Source organism: Oncorhynchus kisutch, unplaced genomic scaffold (assembly GCF_002021735.2).
Source record: "Oncorhynchus kisutch isolate 150728-3 unplaced genomic scaffold, Okis_V2 scaffold3971, whole genome shotgun sequence".
Lineage (NCBI taxonomy): Eukaryota > Metazoa > Chordata > Actinopteri > Salmoniformes > Salmonidae > Oncorhynchus > Oncorhynchus kisutch.
In genome coordinates this window covers 694,382-700,381 of record NW_022265916.1, presented here as the reverse complement: position 1 = coordinate 700,381, position 6,000 = coordinate 694,382, and the positions used below count along the sequence as shown (strand labels likewise).

General features: G+C 46.2%; 1 protein-coding gene across 1 annotated transcript in view; it reads right to left on the bottom strand.

Annotated features, from left to right (window-relative positions):
• The window catches only part of LOC109886781 (tubulin-specific chaperone D-like), an 84,331-nt gene that overhangs the window by 23,771 nt on the left and 54,560 nt on the right, over positions 1–6,000 (bottom strand). The window lies entirely within an intron of this gene.

The following is a 6,000-nucleotide window of genomic DNA, read 5'->3' as shown; positions in this document are numbered from 1 at the left end:
AAGACACTGAGAGACTGGTGTGGTTAACGGTGGTGCTGTGAACCAACACCTCTCACATCTTTTACTGAGAAAAACCCTTTCATCCTCTTAACCACTGTGGTAGAATAAGCAGCTTCTACTCCTATGACTGTGTCCTCATCCCTCCACCTCTCTGCCCTCATCCCTTCACCTCTCTGCCCTCATCCCTCCACCTCTCTGCCCTCATCCCTCCACCTCTCTGCCCTCATCCCTCCACCTCTCTGCCCTCATCCCTCCACCTCTCTGCCCTCATCCCTCCACCTCTCTGCCCTCATCCCTCCACCTCTCTGCCCTCATCCCTCCACCTCTCTGCCCTCATCCCTCCACCTCTCTGCCCTCATCCCTCCACCTCTCTGCCCTCATCCCTCCACCTCTCTGCCCTCATCCCTCCACCTCTCTGCCCTCATCCCTCCACCTCTCTGCCCTCCACCTCTCTGCCCTCATCCCTCCACCTCTCTGCCCTCATCCCTCCACCTCTCTGCCCTCATCCCTCCACCTCTCTGCCCTCATCCCTCCACCTCTCTGCCCTCGTCTCTCTGCCTGTCCACCTGTGGTGGAATGAGCAGCTTCCACTCCTATGACTGTGTACGGCTTCTGACCAAGGCAAAACTTGTTGAAATTACATCATCTCAACTAGTTTTGCCCACATTTTACAATGTGGGCAAACTACCTGAGAAGTGGAGAGGGAAAAGCATTGAGACATGACTCATCAGAAATGACAGCTGATAACAGCCGTGTGTAAACTACCTCGGCCGAAATCACATTCAACAGAGTCCAACTGCTGGAGTAGAGAGCGTTAAACATCGTGTTTATAACAACTTAATGTAATGAGAATCCATTGCTGTGTTCGCTATGGGGCGGCAGGGTAGTCTAGTGGTTAGAGTGTAGGGGCGTCAGGGTAGCCTAGTGGTTAGAGCATTGGACTAGTAACCGGAAGGTTGCAAGTTCAAACCCCTGAGCTGACAAGGTACAAAATCTGTCGTTCTGCCCCTGAACAGACAGTTAACCCACTGTTCCTAGGCCGTTATTGAAAATAAGAATTAGTTCTTAACTGACTTGCCTGGTTAAATAAAGGTACAATTAAAAAATATGTTTAAATGTACAGTGCATTCTGAAAGTATTCAGACCCCTTGACTTTTACCAGATTTTGTTAAGTTACAGCCTTATTTTAAAATGGATTAAATAGTTTACCCCCCCCCCTCATCAATCTACACACAATACCCCATAATGACAACGCAATACCCCATAATGACATCACAATACCCCATAATGACATCACAATACCCCATAATGACATCACAATACCCCATAATGACATCACAATACCCCATAATGACATCACAATACCCCATAATGACATCACAATACCCCATAATGACAACGCAAAAACAGGTTTTTCAACATTTTAGCAAATTAACTAAATGAAACTGGAATATTACATTGACATCAGTATTCAGACCCTTTACTCAGTACTTTCTTGAAGCCCCTTTGGCTGCGATTACAGCCACGAGTCTTCTTGGGTTTGACGCTACCAGCTTGGCACACCTGTATTTGGGGAGTTTCTCCCATTCTTCTCTGCAGATCCTCTGAAGCTCTGTCAGGTTGGATGGGGAGTGTCGCTGCACAGCTATTTTTCAGGTCTCTCCAGAGATGTTCGATCGGGTTCAAGTCCGGGCTCTGGCTGGGCCACTCAATGACATTCAGAGACTTGTCACAAAGCCACTCCTGTGTTGTCTTGGCTGTGTGCTTAGGGTCGTTGTCCTGTTGGAATGTGAACCTTCACCCCAGTCTGAGGTCCTGAGCTCTCTGGAGAAGATTATCATCAAGGATCTCTCTGTAATTTTCCCAGTTCATCTTTCCCTCGATCCTGACTAGTCTCCCAGTCCCTGCCACTGAAAAACTATACCCCGATTGCCCAGTTTGGCCGGGCAGCCAGCTCTAGGAAAAGTCTAGTTGGTTCCAAACGTCTTCCATTTCAGAATGATGGAGGTCACTGTGTTCTTGGGGACCTTCAATGCTGCAGACATGTTTTGGTACCCTTCCCCAGATTTGTGCCTCGACACAATCCTGTCTCGGCGTTCCATGGACAATTCCTTCGACTTCATGGATTGGTTTTTGGTTCTGACAAGCACTGTCAACTGTGGAACCTTATATTGACAGGTGTGTGCCTTTTCTAATCATGTCCAATCAATTGAATTTACCGCAGGTGGGCTCCAATCAAGTTGTAAAAACATCCCAAGGATGATCAATGGAAACAGGAGGCACTTGAGCTCAATTTCGAGTCTCATAGCAAATGGTCTGAATACTTATAAAAATAATAATAATAATAAATGGTCTGAAAGGTATTTCAGTTTGTTGTGTAATAAAATGTCTAAAAACACTTTTATTGTGGAGTCATGTGTGTAGATTGATGAGGGATTGGGTATTGTGTGTAGATTGATGAGGGATTGGGGTATTGTGTGTAGATTGATGAGGGATTGGGGTATTGTGTGTAGATTGATGAGGGATTGGGGTATTGTGTGTAGATTGATGAGGGATTGGGGTATTGTGTGTAGATTGATGAGGGATTGGGGTATTGTGTGTAGATTGATGAGGGATTGGGGTATTGTGTGTAGATTGATGAGGGATTGGGGTATTGTGTGTAGATTGATGAGGGATTGGGGTATTGTGTGTAGATTGATGAGGGATTGGGGTATTGTGTGTAGATTGATGAGGGATTGGGGTATTGTGTGTAGATTGATGAGGGATTGGGGTATTGTGTGTAGATTGATGAGGGATTGGGGTATTGTGTGTAGATTGATGAGGGATTGGGGTATTGTGTGTAGATTGATGAGGGATTGGGGTATTGTGTGTAGATTGATGAGGGATTGGGGTATTGTGTGTAGATTGATGAGGGATTGGGGTATTGTGTGTAGATTGATGAGGGATTGGGGTATTGTGTGTAGATTGATGAGGGATTGGGGTATTGTGTGTAGATTGATGAGGGATTGGGGTATTGTGTGTAGATTGATGAGGGATTGGGGTATTGTGTGTAGATTGATGAGGGATTGGGGTATTGTGTGTAGATTGATGAGGGATTGGGGTATTGTGTGTAGATTGATGAGGGATTGGGGTATTGTGTGTAGATTGATGAGGGATTGTTTTTATTTCATCCATTTTAGAATAAGGCTGTAACGTAACAAAATGTGGGGAAAAGTCAAGGGGGGCCTGAACACCTTTCTGAAAGCCCTGTACTCTGATAAAGAATGAAGCTAGTCTCATTCCTTCAGTTTATCTGTTACAGGTAGACAGGGATAAAGACCATTAAACCACTCAGAGCCCAGGTAGACAGACCACTGTACCACTCAGAGCCCAGGTAAACAGGGATAAAGACCACTGTACCACTCAGAGCCCAGGTAAACAGGGATAAAGACCATTAAACCACTCAGAGCCCAGGTAAACAGGGATAAAGACCACTGTACCACTCAGAGCCCAGGTAAACAGGGATAAAGACCACTGTACCACTCAGAGCCCAGGTAAACAGGGATAAAGACCATTAAACCACTCAGAGCCCAGGTAAACAGGGATAAAGACCACTGTACCACTCAGAGCCCAGGTAAACAGGGATAAAGACCACTGTACCACTCAGAACCCAGGTAAACAGGGATAAAGACCACTGTACCACTCAGAACCCAGGTAAACAGGGATAAAGACCACTGTACCACTCAGAGCCCAGGTAAACAGGGATAAAGACCACTGTACCACTCAGAGCCCAGGTAAACAGGGATAAAGACCGCTGTACCACTCAGAGCCCAGGTAAACAGGGATAAAGACCGCTGTACCACTCAGAGCCCAGGTAAACAGGGATAAAGACCACTGTACCACTCAGAGCCCAGGTAAACAGGTAGACAGGGATAAAGACCACTGTACCACTCAGAGCCCAGGTAGACAGGGATAAAGACCACTGTACCACTCAGAACCCAGGTAGACAGGGACAAAGACCACTGTACCACTCAGAGCCCAGGTAAACAGGTAGACAGGGATAAAAGACCACTGTACCACTCAGAACCCAGGTAGACAGGGATAAAGACCACTGTACCACTCAGAACCCAGGTAAACAGGTTTAAAGACCACTGTACCACTCAGAACCCAGGTAAACAGGTTTAAAGACCACTGTACCACTCAGAACCCAGGTAAACAGGGATAAAGACCACTGTACCACTCAGAGCCCAGGTAAACAGGTAGACAGGGATAAAGACCACTGTACCACTCAGAGCCCAGGTAGACAGGTAAACAGGGAAACAGGTAGACAGGGAAACAGGTAGACAGGGAAACAGGTAGACAGGGAAACAGGTAGACAGGTAAACAGGTAGACAGGTAAACAGGTAGACAGGTAGACAGGTAAACAGGTAGACAGGTAAACAGGTAGACAGGTAAACAGGTAGACAGGTAAACAGGTAGACAGGTAAACAGGTAGACAGGTAAACAGGTAGACAGGTAGACAGGTAAACAGGTAAACAGGGAGACAGGTAGACAGGTAAACAGGTAGACAGGTAAACAGGTAGACAGGTAAACAGGTAGACAGGTTGACAGGTAGACAGGTAGACAGGTAAACAGGTAGACAGGTAAACAGGTAGACAGGTAAACAGGTAGACAGGTAGACAGGTAAACAGGTAGACAGGTAAACAGGTAGACAGGTAAACAGGTAAACAGGTAAACAGGTAGACAGGTAGACAGGTAGACAGGTAGACAGGTAGACAGGTAAACAGGTAGACAGGTAGACAGGTAGACAGGTAAACAGGTAGACAGGTAAACAGGTAAACAGGGAGACAGGTAGACAGGTAGACAGGTAAACAGGTAGACAGGTAGACAGGTAAACAGGTAGACAGGTAGACAGGTAAACAGGTAGACAGGTAAACAGGTAAACAGGGAGACAGGTAGACAGGGAGACAGGTAGACAGGTAGACAGGTAGACAGGTAGACAGGTAGACAGGGAAACAGGTAGACAGGGAAACAGGTAGACAGGGAAACAGGTAAACAGGTAGACAGGTAGACAGGTAAACAGTATTTAAATATGTATTATTGGAACCGGCAGCTGACCTGATCAACACTAAATAGACACATCTTTGACTGCACATGTTAATTCCAGACTTAATGCACAACGTGTATTTCCTGTCAGTTTATCCACTCACTAGCAGCAGTGCTTCCAGTAGGAACGAGGAAGACAGACGTGCTTGTAATCTGACTAACATGATGCAGTTTATCCACTCACTAGCAGCAGTGCTTCCAGTAGGAACGAGGAAGACAGACGTGCTTGTAATCTGACTAACATGATGCAGTTTATCCACTCACTAGCAGCAGTGCTTCCAGTAGGAACGAGGAAGACAGACGTGCTTGTAATCTGACTAACATGATGCAGTTTATCCACTCACTAGCAGCAGTGCTTCCAGTAGGAACGAGGAAGACAGACGTGCTTGTAATCTGACTAACATGATGCAGTTTATCCACTCACTAGCAGCAGTGCTTCCAGTAGGAACGAGGAAGACAGACGTGCTTGTAATCTGACTAACATGATGCAGTTTATCCACTCACTAGCAGCAGTGCTTCCAGTAGGAACGAGGAAGACAGACGTGCTTGTAATCTGACTAACATGATGCAGTTTATCCACTCACTAGCAGCAGTGCTTCCAGTAGGAACGAGGAAGACAGACGTGCTTGTAATCTGACTAACATGATGCAGTTTATCCACTCACTAGCAGCAGTGCTTCCAGTAGGAACGAGGAAGACAGACGTGCTTGTAATCTGACTAACATGATGCAGTTTATCCACTCACTAGCAGCAGTGCTTCCAGTAGGAACGAGGAAGACAGACGTGCTTGTAATCTGACTAACATGATGCAGTTTATCCACTCACTAGCAGCAGTGCTTCCAGTAGGAACGAGGAAGACAGACGTGCTTGTAATCTGACTAACATGATGCAGTTTATCCACTCACTAGCAGCAGTG